Here is a 17,264-nt window from a genome sequence, read left to right on the forward strand (position 1 = left end):
AAAAAAACAAAATTTAATGCTAAATTTTTGGTGTCAGGTTTAAATTGAAAGTTCAAATATTTTTGGTACTCAACAATAGATATTGCGGGTAAACACTTGATTATGCTTCGATCCGCCTTTTCTTGGTGTTATCAGCTTTAAGTGCTAAAAATAATCAATAAAAATCTCCTAATTAGAAAAATCGCTAATTTTAAGATGATTGGCATTATCTAAGCGAGAGATTTTTTCCATACACTAACAAGACCTGCTCAATCATTGTTTTCCAAGTATTTGATCGATTATGGTTGATTTATCTATCAATATGTTTCAATAAGCTCAACACGGGCTTCACGTAATTGAATTATAATTAGACTTCAATTACGTGAACCCCGTGTTGAGCTTATTCATATGAGAACACCAATTTTATTATTTAAGAGTTATCAAACAAAAAGTTGCTTCTATTTGTTTAGTTCAGCGCTCGATGTGGTAGGTTAAAGAACTACGCAGAACTCATTCTCAATTATTTCTAACTTCTTAGTACTACAGTGAACCAAAAATTACAAATTTTTTCGTTACACTTAGATAGTCATTTTTGAAATCGTTTTAGCATTGAAACTAATTTTTAATTATGGGAACTATGGATTGTTTTCAGGAGATAAAAGTGTTTTCAGTTTGTGATCTGAATTGGGAGTTTTTATCGTGTTGAATCTTACTAATTTAATCCAAATTGTCCTATCATAAATTATAAGACTGTGCGTCGCCTGACTAAGACATTGTAAGGCATCTCTTCTGTTCCTACACGACCAAAATACAAATAAGTTGGAACTACTTGTCTAAGCTCTGAGAAATAATAATAATAATAATAACAAAATATATTTGAGGAGGATTGACAATTTTTTGCAACAGATATGGTATAAATCATGTAATATAATATGAAATCTACTCGTCAGGTCATCATTAGGTCCAAGAGGTCCTAGTCAAGTGATGACCAGTACCGTTACTATGATCAATGGTGTAAATGATTGGCATATCATGGCAATGGAAAATATGAAAAACATCAAAATTTTTTGTTCTAAATTTTTTTATTTGCATGGTTTTTTTGTTAACAAAAAAGCAGAAGTTCAATTTTGTCCACAAAAAAGTTTTCCCTGAAACTAGATATCGCTACAGAGAATCGCTTCAGATCCCCTGCACTCATATGTTGCACTTCTAATGCACAATTAAGATAGAATTGTAAGATGAAGTTAAGCAGTTTTCGTATTCTGACTCCTAGTTGTATAGGCGTTAGACTGCAGCTTCTAATTGTAGTTTTTGGTTGCTTTGATTGGACTCTTGTATCTATTCGTCTCCTCGTAATTACATTTTTGAAACGGTCAATTTTGCGTTCCCCTCTTAAACCGTCAGTTAATTTTTTGAGGAGTTCAGAAAAGTGAAAGACTTTTATGGATTAAATGTGATCTGATTATCGTTCCAGGCAAGTGGACGTTGATTTTGGCTTATTAAAAACACTTCTGTTAACTTGTTTTATCTTTGACTCCAGTGACAAAATTAGGGTTTTGTTGCTTGTTCCGTAGACTAGTACGCCAAAGCTCACAACAGATTGGACATGCACCTTTTATGTAAATAACAGTTGTTTTACAATTAAAATCAATCTGAGCACGTAAAACAGTCCTGAGAATTGTTCAGTTTTGAGCTGATATTTTTAATATCTTCACCGAAATTTAGATTGTCATCCAATTCTATTGCTAAGTATTTTAGTGATAACTTCTGTGTTAGGTTTTTCTCTCTTATCGTTATTTGTTGCTGTGACATTTTTTGTTTTGCTTTCATGTTCATAAGGCTTGTTTTTTTGCAGTTCAAAGTCAGTTTGTTTCTTGTGAGGTTGTCAATAACCAGGTTGAAAGATTGGCCGAAAGTTTCGGTTGCTGGCTACATTTTTGTTTAACAACAATATCGTCAGCGTATAATGTCAAATTGTTCTTAATACAGTAATCGTCTATTTCGTTTATATACAAAAGAAAAAGGAGTGTTCTAATGTCTGATCTTTGTGGTACCCCATACTCGACCTCCGCAAAATTGGTGTATAAAGTTCTAGAAACTGAAAATTACACATTGTCGCCAATTACTTAGATAGGATTGCAAAAAGTTTTGCATGTGACCCCTCAATCTGATGTTGCTTAATTTGTCTAAAAGGATAGTATGTTTAACTGTATCAATTTATTTTTGAGATCGATGAACAGAGCTTTTATTTCCGCAATTCCATCCTCCCAATCTTGCCTAACGCTCTCAAATAAACTTACAAAGGCTTCAAATGTGCTCTTTTTTGACCTATATCGAAGATGATTTTGTTTAGAAGGTTAAAATTTCCAGAAAATTCAGCACTTTTTCAACCAATTTCTCAATATATTTTCATATCATTGGCAGGAAACTGATTGGTCTGTAATTTTCAGCAACTATACAATCTCTCTTCTTATGCAGTGCAATGAGTTAAGCAGTGCAATGAGTTAAGAGTTCTTAAGCCAATTGGGAGAACGCTGTTTTCGAAACATTTGTTGACCAAAAAGGTATGGGTCGAAAACTTACCAAATGGAAAGGAATTTCTTACCCTGCAGTTTCTTGAGCATAAAATTGTTCAGGCCATCATAACCTGAGCTGTATTTATTTTTCAGGTTTTTCTTGCCGCGGTTAGTTCTTTTTGTTTATTTTGGTTTAAAAAATGATATTGACATTTTTATTCTATGGGTTGTTTTTTCCCTCTGGTACCAGTTTATCAGCTAAATTTATTCCAATGATGGTGAAAAATTTGTTGAAAATTTCTGTTTTTTCCTGCGTAGAAGTAGCTTTTTGTTGGTTTTGCGTGTCTCCTCCTACAATTTGGTAGTATCGAAGAACGTTTTGGTAGTACGCTTTGCGTTCATAACTAAAAACTAATAAAAAAAATTTCTTTTTTTTTCGAGCATTCTTTTCTATGGCAAATTCCTAATTCTATTGTTTCTCTTTTTTGTCATTTGTTTTCTGTTGCATGTAATTTTGATAAGAGTTTTGCTTTTTTTTGCTGCAAAGCTTTGAATTGAGTTATCAATCCATGTCTCATGTCTGACTGGCTTTGATTTTTTTCTCTGGCACATAATGTTTTGTTTCGTCAATTAGAGCTTGTTGAAATTTTTGAAATGTGAAGTTGCAGTCCAGGAGGTAAATTTATCCAGTAAACATTGTAATTTGTGCTTCAGTTTGAATACTAGCTTTTCTAACACTGTATTTTTCTCTAGAACAGCCCAATTTTTGTAGTACTCTTGCAGTTTTATCCGTTTTAACCCTGTTTCTTTCACTTCATCATCTAGTTTGGTTTAAACAGTGTAACGATAAGCTATTGTAGATTTTAGAAGTTCTTCTTGCACTTTTTGTGAACAATTAGATGGTCTTCCTGGTGATGCCTGTCAGAGACTTATTGTTAAGATCATCCCTCCTAGAACATTTTTTACGTCACAAATTTTTCATTTGCTTTTGAGTGATCGATATTTATATCGCCACACATTAGATAAAACTGTTTTGGCTTGAGTGTCTTTTTTTCAAAATATTAATCAAAATTTTTTGGCAACTCGGATAAGCGTGCATTAGGTTTCAGGTGTACAAAAATATGGTTCAATAAAACATTTTCCACAACCATCTGATCAGAATTGACACTACAAATATTTTCGAACAATTGATGATATTTCAAGTAATGTTTTTCTATTTAATTTTCATTTGCTGTAATTGATGATAATCCTTGTTTTTTCCCTTTTTTGACAGGCCGATTAGCCGTGAGGTTCTAGAACATAATTATCTTAAAAATAGCACAATTTTTAGTTTTAAAAAATTAAAAGCTTAGGCGAATATAAGCAGAACTGCATTTTTTCTGTACAATGCGTCATCTTTGACACTATTTTAGTAAGTTAGTGCTGTGCATTTTTATTGTTTTTAAATGGTCTGAAATTCCTGCTTGTAAAATTCAATCACAACCTGTTCACGTCAAGATTATGTAATTTGCTCAAAAATACTGCTACGTGGTGTAATGCAATACTTGATGTGAACGCGGTCAATGCACACGAGATTTGATTTTACCTGAGCAGAAGTAATTACCTTATTCCCTCTCCTTTTCCCCTCCCAGCACTCTCTGATTGGTAATTTGAGCCCTCTCTTCGGGTAATTTACAGGAAGAATCAAACTACAGTTACCAATGTCAGTTCGGAGGCTCTATTACTGATAATTTGCTAATGTTCAACTCATCGCGCAAATTGATCAAAGTTAATGTAAGAGGCAAATTGAACACAGATCGCAGTTAGATATAAAAGCGGCCATTAAGGTAGGTTGGATTATTAGCTATGATTTTGAACCATTTGTGGTTAGGGAGTTATTAGTTTTACAGTAAAATTTGTCTCTGGGTTAACTTCAGATCGCCCACATTTTGGCTGGGAAGGTCAATTTTCTCTTAAAAAGTGGTGCATGTATTGATTGCTTGGACAAATTTTGGCATTATTCGCTATGAAATTCCTCCGACACGTCAAAAATGTAAATAAATTACTTTTAATTATATCTTGTTGACAGATTGTGTGTTTATTTGGGGCAAGTGACTGATTGTTAATCAGTGAGCTCTACCATGTAGTTGTATGTCGGCATTCTTTTGGGACAATTAGGGAAAAACAATTGGTTCCCGCAAAAAATGGTGACATATCACAAAGTTTTGGAAAAACAGTCGATCTAAGTTTACTAAAAATTATAAACAGTCAAAAACAGTATATTCATTTTAATGACATGTTATCATTTAAGTAAACTAATGCTCTATTTATGTTTGTTTACTATTTTATCAGACCTTTCCAAGCGTAATGTCAAATCTCAATTTGCAAATTTCAATTACAATTCGCAAAATTGGTTATGTCGCAAAATTGAATTTTTAATAATTAAGCTTCGTTTCTAAAACTTACATTAGTTTTTGCTGAGTTCGAAAAATCAAGGGATGAAAGGCTCTCAATACTATTTTTTTTTTCAGAATAAACTTGTTTCTTGAGATAAACACAAACTTGAGAATGAAAACAGCATATATATGAAAACTGAGTTTCAGATAGATAAAATTATTATCTACCAGGTTAAAATAAAGTGAGTTCTTCTAAATTTCGTTCCTGGTTGTTGTTAACTTAAAATATTACAAAAATTTCAAAAATGTTAAAGGATTTGCGAGACCATCTAGACGGAAAATGATTCTAATGGATTGAGTCAATATTAGGTGGCGCTAGGCATACTTGGATCAAGTTTTTTTATTGATCTATTATTGATGTTTTCTTTTGTAAATTGGCCAGAATTAGCTGAAACGTTTTCGGAAACTGAGATCTTTTCTGCTCGACATTAAAAAAATCCAGCTTTCGTTTCGAGAAAAAAGTGTATCTTTTTGGCTACCGTTCTAGTCTAACTTCCGTTCTAGTTTAACTTCATTTATTCACCTCATACTTTTTAGAACATTTCATTAATTGTGGTTCGTTCGCAAATGCAGTTATCAGGTGACTTTTAGGACTCAAATAATTCTCAGCGTCAAATTGACACAACGTCACTTGGCTGTCCGTATTCAAATTGTATGAGAGTAAGTAGGAACACACTAGCATGTAAATTAAAAAGTTAAGCCGATTTATAGGGGGGGGGGGGGGGGGTAAATCAATCAATCGAACCCTACATCTATCCCCCACCCTTCTCTCCTCTCTCTCTCTCTCTCTCTCTCTCTCTCTCTCTCTCTCTTCTGGAGAGCCTTGGCAAGGAGAAGCTCTTAAAGAGATTAAAGACCTTCATTTGGCAACTGACCAGGTAGAATTGGCCCAAAAGAGGATATGTAAATTGTGTGTCAACATTTCAATTCTAAATTATGCCCCGTATCTGACATCCTAATTAGCATACCACAACACTCCTCCCTCCCCAACCCAACCCAACCCCCAACCCCCACCCAACACCTCCCATTTCCAAGACCCCCTATTCTCTCTCACACACACACGCTCACACACACTCTCTCTCTCTCTCTCTCACACACACCATTTCACTTCAGAAAATCGCCAATTTTTGCCTCTTTTCTTCATTTTTGAAAGGGGAACATTTCAACAACTCGCTCAAATTTGTGACAGCCTGCTACAAAAAACACTTCAACCTAGCTGTCGCAACAAAAAGTGACTTCAGTTTTGACGGATTGAGGCATAAATTGACTTATGACCTTTTATCGTGCGAAAATTTATTGCTTATTAGAATTTGTGTTGCAACTTTTTACATTCGGAAACAGCGGCTCTTAACGTTATTCAAAATGAGAGACATTGGTTGCTTAGAAGAATATTGTTTTCAACAAAATGGTATTTAGCTGACAAATGGGGTAACTGCGTTCATAGCGAAAAAAAACTTGTAAGAGTCTTGTAAAAGTGCACGGTGAAATTATATGCAAAACATCATGAGGAGTTTGATTCTCTACAGAGACCTCAAACAATTTTTATACCCTGCAAAATTAGTCTATTTACGCTGGCATGTCTTGAAAAAGAACTAAAAACACAAAAAATGTTTTTATTCTAGTTCTTTATGCGCTGGCCTCGAAGCCTGAAACCCACCCATGTTTTAATACTGAGGTGTTGGGTCACTTGTCGACGCTGATCGTCAAGGTTGCAAAGTTTTTTCATATATTTTTTAATGTAGAGTTTTGTATTTCGGTCGTTACCAGGTTTCTAGCTGGGATTGGCTAGCGCCCAACGCTATATTAATATTCCGAAAGAATTGTTTGGTGTTTCGTCTTCTTGTTGGGAGTGTTCCCATCTGTCCCCAAAAAAGTTGCTCTCTGGACTGTTTGAAAATGGTATCTGGGTAATAGAATTTATGACCAATAATCCTAACCTAACATCAGCAACCAGAGTTATAGCCAGAAACATAAAATTAAGTAACTTCAACAATAAAAGATCAATTTGTATATGAAAACTGATCAATGGTTCACTCAAAACAAACTAATTCAACAAATCTATCCGCATCTATCCACAATTCATTCAATCGACTTCCTAAGCCAGATAACTCTAATAAATTCTTCCTCCCAGTATCTACATTGATATACCAGAAACTTATTAAGCTCTCAAATAAAAAATAAGCTAATGTTGCGGTTACACTCACTTCAACTACGCAATTAACTTTTTTCACAGAGAACTCGCTGTGTGATTCACTTTTCTTTTTAATGAGAACCAGCTGCTCAACTAGAGCGTTCTCTTTTTCCCTCCTGCCTGCATGTTCTCGCACTTGCTCGCGTTCTTCTCCCGATGTTTTTTCTTGTGTCTGAGACTACTCAACCTTATCGGCTCTTATCAGCGGTAAGGAAGTGTCGATCTGCTCCAGCAATTTGAGGCAACGTATAAGTAGAATTGTGTGCGTACAAGGTCGCTCACAATTTTAGCATATCTTATGTTAGTGTTCTCCCGAGCTGACTGGAGTTCACGCTTTTTGATAACTACAGCACTCAACAAATTTATATTTCATGCTCAACAATCGTTGAGTGAATACATTTGTAGTGGTATTATTCCCTCTCCTCTAAGGATACACGTTAAAATTATCAAATGCGTAACTTTGCCTGCCATTAAAGGTAAAAATCTTTCTTTTTTAAGTCAGTTTCAACTATTTTTCTTTTGATTCAGTGATAAGAAAATGATAGGAAAGGTCAGGAAAATTTAGGTCTTAGTACTCCTTATCCTTGCGAGATATTGGTCAGCGTTAATACTTTGAAATTGAAAGATGATCAATTTCAATTTTTCATGTTTTAGGGGAACATTTTGACTCTCGTACAAGTGTTGTTTCCTTTTATAAAAAATAAAAAATGCTTCCCTTATTGTTTTGTTTTAGTTTGCTCTCGAGGGGAAGTTAAAGAAATTTAATTTACGGAAAAAAGCTAGGCGTTCTTTTTTTGCATTTGAAAATGTTAAAGCAGTCAACGTTCAAATTTGAGACCATTTGGACTTGAGGATCTGCGTTTTGTTTAATTGAGGATGGGTTCGTGAAAATTTAGAAGCTTTATTTTGTGGTATTTGAATTTCTCTCTTTTAAATTTCTCTAAAACCTTGTTCTTCTCTGTCCTTCAGAGTTGTTTCAGCAAGACTTTTGAAAATTAATTTGTCGTTTCTATCAATTGCAATTATTAAAACTAATTCATAACTCAAATTTTCTACTGAAAACTAATCGTCCAAACTCTTCGACCTATTGATTTTCAAATAATTTTCTTGTTATTTATTCTTGACAATTTTGATTCATTCAACTTTAAGAATACGAAAATTACAGTAAGGTTGCATTGTCCTAACTCCAGTTTCAAGTAGATACCGCGACTTTCCCTTACTTCAAATGATGCTCTTAACTAACTGACACAGTTTAAAAATCATTCCAACAATTTGAAACCATAATGACACCTAACGTATCAATCTAATGGATGCTTTCAAAATTTCTTAGCCCAGTTTGATCAGAAGTTGTACTTTTATACTTACAAACAAACAAACAAAAATTTTAGTTCACGTTCTTTTTTAATTTCACTTCACTTCTTTGTGCATGTCTTTGCATATTGCTATTATCCTGATTGCTACATAAACACAAAACTACAAAACAAAAACAGCAGGTTTTAATGATCTCAAGTTCTTTGCTCCAACCATGACAAATAAAAAAATTGGCAAAACTATTTGGATACATTTTGCTCCCCGGCATAAAGATTGTCAGAAAAGTGTATATCCCTTTTAATTGTTTTTTCCTTGGTTGTAGTTATCTTAAATAATTAAACAAACAATTTTCTCTTGGTCAAAAAGTGGCCTACTTGCGCATTTTAACTTTTTCTCTTTTTCTTGCAGTCTATTGTTGATTAAGTTACCCTTTAGCTCTTTCCTGAAAAGACCATTTCGTCTCCCTAATGCAAAGCTACTTATTGAGAATACATCGACAATTTTTCATAACAATTTCCATCCTTGGATTTAATTTTTTTAGCATTTCAGTGGAATTTCGAATCAAAGAATCACTTGATTTTCTTCGAAATCTTTCAATTCTTCCTTTTTTCTGTAATCAAATTATATATACTGCGTACAATAAGTTCTGTATTTTATTCTTGGTGTTTCTGTCAAGTTTTTTTTGTTGAGAAGCAATTTTCACTTTTCTTTACTTAGCAACTAAGAACTAGATATCACTCCAACTTACACTGTTCAATTTTGTTCTGTCTTTTTACCCAGTAAATATACTCAAGACTAGCTCCAATACTTTGGAAACTAATTCTGTTGTAAAATTTTTTTTTCCGTTTAATTTTTTAAGTTCTCTATTCAAGACAAAATGTTGATTTCAGAAAATCTTCTCAAACATAAAATTCAGTTTTGTTCAGAAAAGTAAAATTGTTGCACAATAAAATTGAGTACTACACAATCAAGACATCATTAGGATGCTAACTTTTTTGAAAATAGAGATGACATGGTGCTAACCAGTAGTTAGTTTTTTTAAATCTTCACTTAGTGAGTCAGTTTTCATCAGCGGTGAGGAACGTGTTTATTTAACACAACAATTTGACCCCAAGTATAAAAGCAATTGCTCGCGTTATTTGCTAATTTCAGCACACAGCAGAATTTATGTTTCATGCTCATGAATACTGAAGTGAATATTTTTATTCTGGTTCCCATTCCCCCTACCCTACGGATACGTGTTTATGTTATCGCATGCCCACCTTTACCTGTCAATGAAGGTAGTAGTTGTTGCTTTTTAATTCAATTTCATCTATTCTTCCTATGATCACAATGATTGGAAAGGTCTTGAAAACTTAGGTCTGCCCTCTCTTTATCTTTGTAAAATATTTGTCAGCGCTGTTATTGTAAAACTGAATAAATGGACCATTTGAATTTTGGTGACGTTTTAGAGGAACACTATGACCATGGTAAAAAGTTTGTTTCTTTTTATAAAAAGACAAAAAAGCTTCCCTTATTGTTTGCTGGTTTGTTCTAAAAGCGAAAATGACGAACTTATGTGGACAAAAAAGTTAGTTGTTCTAATTTTTGCATTTGTAATGTTAAAGGAGTCAACCTTTAAATTTGAGACCGGCTGGGCTCGAGGAAATACGGTTTTAATGCAGAAGCTTGATTTTGTAGCATCTGAGTTTCTCTCTGTAAAATTTTTCTCAAAGAAACAGTGTTCTTCTCTGTTACTCAGCGTAACCATAGCAAGTTTTTTAGCAATTAATTTGTCCTTTCTATCAATTGCAACTATTAAAACCAATTCATAACTCAAATTTTCTACTGAAAATTACTCTTCCAAACTCTTTGACCTATCTATTGATTTTCAAGCATTATTATTGCTTCTTATCCTTTCTATTAAAGTTTTTATTAGCTCTTTCCTGAAATCACCACTTTGTCTCTCCTAATGTAGAGTACGTACTTGTTATATATCGACAGTTTTCAATAACGATTTCCATCATAGAATTTTATTTTAAGCGTTTGAGCTTAATTTCGAATCAAAAGTACCTTTGATTTTCTGCGAAATCTTTCAGTTCTTCCTTTTTTTCTGTAATAAAGTTTAGTTTACTGCGTTCAATAAGCTCTGTACCTCAGTTTTGGTCTTTCTGTCGAGTTAATCACGTTGAAAAGCAAGTCTTTTTGTTTTTTAGCAACTGAGAACTAGATTTCACCCCAACTTACACTGTTCAAGTTCGTTCGGTCTGTTCACCCTGTAACAAGATTCGAGATTTACTCCAAAATTTTGGCAAAGTATTTTTGTTGTATAATTTTATTTGAAGAAATATTCCGATCAATTTTCAATTTTTAAATTATAACAAGTTTTTGATAGCAGAATTTTTTCCAAAAAATAGAACTCAATTTTGTTCAAAATGGCAAAATATTTGTTAAATCAGGTACTACATACTCAAGACATCTTTAAGATGCCCATTTTTTTTGAGATCCGAGTTATGAGTTGGTGCTAACCACATATTAGTTTCTTTGGATCCTCACTTAGTGAGAATTAGCATCTCTATTAGAACGCACTCTTTTTCCCGCTCTCCTGCATGTTATCGCGCTCAATCGGTTTTTTTTCAACTGATGCTTTTTCTTAGGCCTAAGGGTACTCAATTTTTTCTTTTTTTTACCAGCGGTACAGAACGTGTCGATTTGACTCGGCAATTTGACGCAACATATAAAAGCAAATGCCGACGCACAGGGTCCATCACGAATTTTAACATATCTTAAATTAAGGTCCGCTCGATTGGACTGCATTTCCAAGCTTCACGTTTTTTGTTAATTTCAGCTCTCAGCTAATTTACGTTTCCTGCTCAACAATCCCTAAATGAATACTTCCATAATGTTTCCCATTCCCCTCCCCTATGGATACACGTCAAATGCACACCTTTGCCTGCCAAGAAAGGTAGTAGTTGTTGCTTTTTAACTAATCGTTCTAAGATCACAATGATTTGAAAGGTCACGAAAACTTAGGCCTTCCTACTCCCTATCCTAGTAAGATATATGTCAGCGTTGATAGTTTCAAATTGAAAGATGATCAATTTGAATATTTCAAGATCTATAGGAACACTATGACTATGGTACAAGTTTTGTTTCTTTTTATTAAAGTACTGAAAGCTTCCTTTACGGTTTTTTATTTTGTTCTAAAAACGAAGTTAACCAATTTTGGTTTACTGTAAAAAGTTGGTTGTTCTTGTTTTTGCATTTCCAAATGTTAAAGGTGTCATACTTTAAATTTGAGAGCGACTGGACTTGAGGACGTGTGGTTTTACAGATTTCAGAAAGGGCTAGTAAAAATTCAAAAGCTTGATTTTGTAGCTTCTGAGTTTCTCTCTATAAAATTTCTCTCAAAGAAACCGTGATCTTTTCTGTGCTTCAGAGTAGTCTTAGCAAGACTTTTAACAGTTAATCTGTCTTTTCTATCAATCACAATAATTAAAATTAATTCATAGCTCAATATTTTTACTGAAAACTACAAATCTAAATTTCTACTTTTGATTAGATTATTAACTACCTCTTTCCTGAAAACAACACTTTGTCTCCCTTAATTTAAAATTACTTACTGGTATTACATCGACACTTTTTCATAACGATTTCGATCTGAGAGCTTCAATTCTTCCTTTCTTCTGTAATCAAGTTAGATTTACTGCGTACAATAAGCTCTGTAATATATTCTTGGTCTTTCTGTCGAGTTAACTACGTTGTAAAGTAAGTTTCTTTTTCGTTTGTTTATCAACTAAGAACTAGATTTCACTCCAACTTACACTGTTCAAATTCATTCGGTCTATTTACCCAGTAAATATGTTCAAGAGTAGCTCCAAAACTTCGGCAAACTAATTTTGTTGTATAATTTTATAAGAAGAAAACTTACGTTTATTTTTTTGAATACTTTTATCATAACAAATTTTTGATTGCAGAAAATCTTCTGAAAATAGAATACAATTTCGTTTGCACTTGCAGAATTGTTGCAATATGGGACACTACACAATCTGGACATCTTTAGAATGCCAACTTTCTTTGCGAACCGAAATTGAGTTGGTGCTAACCAGTGATTATTTTTTTAAATCCTCACTTAGTAAACCAAAGGATGCAATTGCTTACCAACTAGTTTCTTTCTAAATTGCGACCTAATAAACATGTTGCTAATGTGTCTTGCTGTAAGAAGTTACAAGTGGGAGTGTATATACGCCTGAGAAATCTCTTTAGTTCGAAATGAGTCAATTGCGTTTAATTTATTCTGGAAACATAACCCATTTCTGTAAAAAAATAACCCCCTTTTGTTGGCCTTCTTATGAATGACCGAAATTTCGGAAGCACATACCTTATTTTTCTATGTTTTATAATGCTCATAATACGCTGCTTATATGACCATAACATGGTAGAATTAAGTCTTGACTTTAGCCCAAATTTTTTCAGACCAACAAATCATTCTTAAGTGATAAGGTGCTAATAATTATTTTTTATAGAGCTTTGATAACAGATGTGTCAAAATTTCCAGTTGAGTAAAGCATTCTGCGACCACCAACACAACATAGCTGTTATTTTTACAGCTGCTTAATTTGCGACAAGTAATGGCTGTTTTAGGGGTACCCGTTATAAACTCATTTCAATGGTACCTTTTATAAACTGTTATCAGTTTAACAAGACGAATTACTTTGTTCACACAGGTGGCGGCTTCAAATTGAAATATTTGTTCACTGGAGGGTAAAGGATTCAGACCCATTAAAGGGTTCAAGCAAGGGCACAAATTTGCAAATACTTAACAAGTTTCAGTTAATTACTGACAGACATTCCCAAATGCCGATAGTGTTGCCTTAAACGTGACACGCACTTGGTTCCCTAGACGTACTGGATTAGCCCCAAACTCGGACCTAAATTTCTCTTATCTCAAATTTGAATTCGTTCCAATCTGCCGATTAGCATGTCCAGAATAGGAAGTGAAAAAAATCTTTAGAATCAAGATCTGACATATATTCGGCGAATTCTTTGCAATTTGAGGGCGCTAAATGTCAAAAGGTAACGACCCGCTGTTACCTAAACTTGAAAAGATAAACACGTAGCTATATATTATGGATATAGTAAAGAAAGTCGAAAGTATATAGCCGAAAGTAAAGAAAGCAGAATTTGAATCTTTTGAACATTATGAGTAATCTTTGTTGAAAAATTTGAGGGAAAACACCGTTTTGAAATTAAAAATTTAAAATAGACTTTACGGAAAGAAAAGTATATTGTTTTGGTTGATTCAAAACTTATCAAGCTGATCAAGATTCTGACAATTTATGGAAGTTAGAAACTTCTTGAATATGGTATCAACAATAATTAACAACCAATTTTTTAAAGTTCTTCAATTATTTGATGATAATTTTTGCTTCTATGGTTTTTCGGCTGTTGTGATATCTTCCAATGCGAAAAGAAGTGTAATTGTAACAAGCGGTGGTATTATCATTACTAACTACATTCCTCTAACTAGATCTGGTTTATTACTGGTTTTGTGTTTAAATAACCTGCCCTTGTTTCCTCTTAAACTGCAGATTGCGGGTGTTGAATTGACGTTTAGTCCTTGTTGAAATCTTGAGCAAAATCCTTGTTACAGGCTTCAATTTATAACAAACAAAGTTCACGTGTCTCTCTTCTGTTTGTTGGTAAGAAACTGGTTTTTGGATCATAATTACAGAGCCCAAAGTAACTAGAAAAACATTTTGTCGCTATTTTTTCTAACAATCAAGTTTTATGTCCAACCAACCAGCTAGGTAAATATAAATCGGGCAGTGATTTGTTTACAAAAGCTAGCAAGACAAAATTTTCGTTCACAATTGTACTTGAGAAAACTTTGGGTATTCGATGGATCATCAATTTCAGGTAACTTTTTGCAATTAATACAACTGCATCAATCTAGGAAACTAATTTTTTATAAGGATTTTTACGGTGCATTTAAAGTCATTTAAAAGAAATATAGATATCTAAATTGCTCCGTATTCTATGTAGGAAGTATTGCCAAGAATGTAGTTGCACAACAGCACTGATGCAAACGTAAACAATTTTTTATTTTAAAAATACCTTCATCAGAGACTTGTTGCGTTTTATTTTTTAGAAAGCCAATTCAGCTATCTAGTATTAATCTTCTTCGGAAAAAAACCACGGGAAAAAGACCCCACTTAATTATAGATAGGAAATAATCCCCACTTGACTATCAAAGAGCTCCGCATTTGACGACGCTTCGCGGGCCATGGCTATGCCTAAGCTGCTCGTGGGGTTTATGTGAAACTATCACACCCGAAGAATATCATCTCAACCCGAATCCAATTTTAAACTGGGGTTTACTTCGGTGGGGGTTATTTCCGTGGAGGTTTGTTTCCTTGGGGGTTTATTTGCTTTGGTGTTTATTTCCTATCTAAAATTATGTGGCTTTTTTCCGTGCGGGTTTATTTCCTAGAACTATTACTAACAGTCAGTTTTAATGTCATATCGGAGGTGCTGTTTAAGTTTTATTCGGTGTTGTTGATGTTGAGACACTCCTCATACTGGCTTTGCCGGAATTAAATGTTGAGCTTCAAGGAATATTTTTCAGCATCCACACAAACTCGTTATTCTCGATTAAAAAAAATGGAGGCTGGAGGCTCGGTAGTTTACATTTGCACTCGATGTTCCTATCCCTCTCGTCCACAAATATCCCTCAGTTTTTCACAAAATAGCGCACAAACAAATTTGAATTAACATGCAGACACTTTTGGCCTCAACAAAATTTATGGATATTTTTTGAATATTTTTTTGGTCGAATAGGTAGAATTCCTCTCTATTCAACAGGTTCAACAGGTTATGGTAATCGAGAATGAATCGAAGTTTTTAATTATGTCTAATTTCGAAATGATAAGATTTGAATCCTTTGTGATAGGTAAAACAAACTGTCTCTTTGAAGTACTCTGATAATCAAAGATAAGAAAAACTTAACAAAGAAAACATATGTTCAGAGGCAAATAACAAATTGATTGGATATGAAACAAATCTGTTTCAATCTTACTTCAGATCAGATCTGAGAACTACTTCAGAATTTTACTACTTCAGACTGGCTTGCTCGATATCGGCAATTTTTTTATGAATTATGGTGTTTTGCTGTCTATTAGTTTACATATGTTGTTGTAATTATGTCTCCTGATTTTCCAATAGGCAGAAAAAATTTTCTGGTCTAAAATTTTCTCTTCTTATGGTAAGCAAAAATCAATACGAAAAATAAAACTAATTGTTAAAGAAATGTTTGAGGAAACATTTACATACATTACATTGAAATGATAGTTTTGAAAAATATCGTATCTTTAGTGGACAATTGGGTTACTGTTTTATAGGCATCAATAAATCCTTAAGAGTAGTCCTGATTTGCTTATCAATTAAGAATTGTAGGCACTAGAGTTCGCTAGCATACTCACTTGAAAAAGGAAAGATGTTTGTATTGAACAGTTGTTCTAGAATTGTGAGTTTGTTTTCTACTCTGGTCCTCTACCGCAGTTTGTTTTCTACTCTTTCTACCGAAAGAGTAACTCTTTCTTAATTGATACATGTTGTAAAATATTGAATTTAGCTAAATTTTGAACTTCATGCAGAAACTTTAAAGCAGTAAAAATATGATATACGCAAAATCAATGAATTGAAAAAGTTAGAAAAGTGGGAATTTGTTCGTTAAAAATCAAGAAACAACTCTCAATGCTCTCGTGGACAGCCAAGAGTCTGATACAGTAAAAAGTTTCTGTTTTCACTTCGCTTTCTCTGTTTCAATTTTGAGAATTAATTCGGTTAGCACCAAATTCAACGCTTAAACAGTGTTCAACTCGGCAGTGTCCACGGCAGTGTTCAACTCGGAGGACTTTTTTGTTGGTTCTCTTGAATGGTCCCAAGTGCACTAATGCAGGGCACTGCCAATATCGTAATATCAAGAGATGGATTTCGAGCGCTAAATTGGACGTAAGATTTTGGAATTTTGACTCGATGGATTAAAAAACCTATTCTTACAATAATGAAACATCAATGAGCTTAATAACGGCTCGCTTAATAACTAAGTAAAAGACTTAGCGGACATACTTAGGAGACGTTACATCAAAGACCTAACGAGAAGACGTAATTTAGTAAAAAGCTGTTATCAAATGAATCTGATGGAGCTAGGGGTATTAGCCGACACGCAAATTAGAAGACACGTCAATTGACCAACAGATTTCATCAAGACGACGTGAAAATGACCGAAAGCGGAACACAATAATTTAAGTAGTGTTATTAGAAGCTTCGACTTAATTATGTTCGGCCGTAATAATTTGTTCGGTTGTGATAGATTCATATCAAGTCCCACGGGCCGCTGAGGCATGGCCAAATTAGCTAGCAGTAATAGCCAATAAATGTTTGTTTTACAACTAAGGTACACTGCTTTTACCGTTTAATGCGCGGGTAATTATCGTGAACTGTGGTTTTCTAGTAGTCATATTTGCTCAAGTGTCTGCTAAAAGGTGTGTCGGCTAATTTGTATGTCGGCCATTTGACCGGTCACGGAGTCTCATGACCTTTTTTCGACATGATACGCGAGAGTTAGATATTGAGAGGATCACGGAGAAGTTTTGGTTCAATTAAGACATTTAGCCAGAGCTTTGTTTGCTGAAATTGAGCAAATCAAATTATGAGTGAAACTTAAGTTTGAAGTTATTTGGGAAACTTGTATTGTGTTAATGTTTGAAATTATAGCTGAGTTTGTGTTTATGTGACTGTAATTTGTGATGTTTACTTTTTTGTTTCACAAGAATTTTTAAAAGCAATGTG

General features: G+C 33.8%; 2 protein-coding genes across 8 annotated transcripts in view; one reads left to right on the forward strand and one right to left on the reverse strand.

Annotated features, from left to right (window-relative positions):
- Positions 1-17,264, reverse strand: part of LOC142341766 (uncharacterized) — a 553,339-nt gene that overhangs the window by 474,024 nt on the left and 62,051 nt on the right. The window lies entirely within an intron of this gene.
- LOC142341764 (gamma-aminobutyric acid receptor subunit rho-2-like) overlaps positions 1-17,264 on the forward strand; it is a 129,388-nt gene that overhangs the window by 77,053 nt on the left and 35,071 nt on the right. The window contains exon 1 of one of the 7 annotated variants that reach the window (XM_075392978.1): positions 3,974-4,321. The exons of 4 other annotated variants lie outside the window; for them this stretch is intronic. The gene's annotated coding sequence lies outside the window, so the exon portion shown is untranslated. Of the gene's footprint in view, positions 1-3,973; positions 4,322-13,884; positions 14,114-14,137; positions 14,331-17,264 lie in introns of those variants that run through there. 2 more of the 7 variants (XM_075392976.1, XM_075392979.1) reach the window with 2 other exon arrangements.

The sequence above is a fragment of the Convolutriloba macropyga genome, chromosome 6, assembly GCF_964194025.1.
Source record: "Convolutriloba macropyga chromosome 6, txConMacr16.3, whole genome shotgun sequence".
In the NCBI taxonomy this organism is placed as follows: domain Eukaryota; kingdom Metazoa; phylum Xenacoelomorpha; order Acoela; family Convolutidae; genus Convolutriloba; species Convolutriloba macropyga.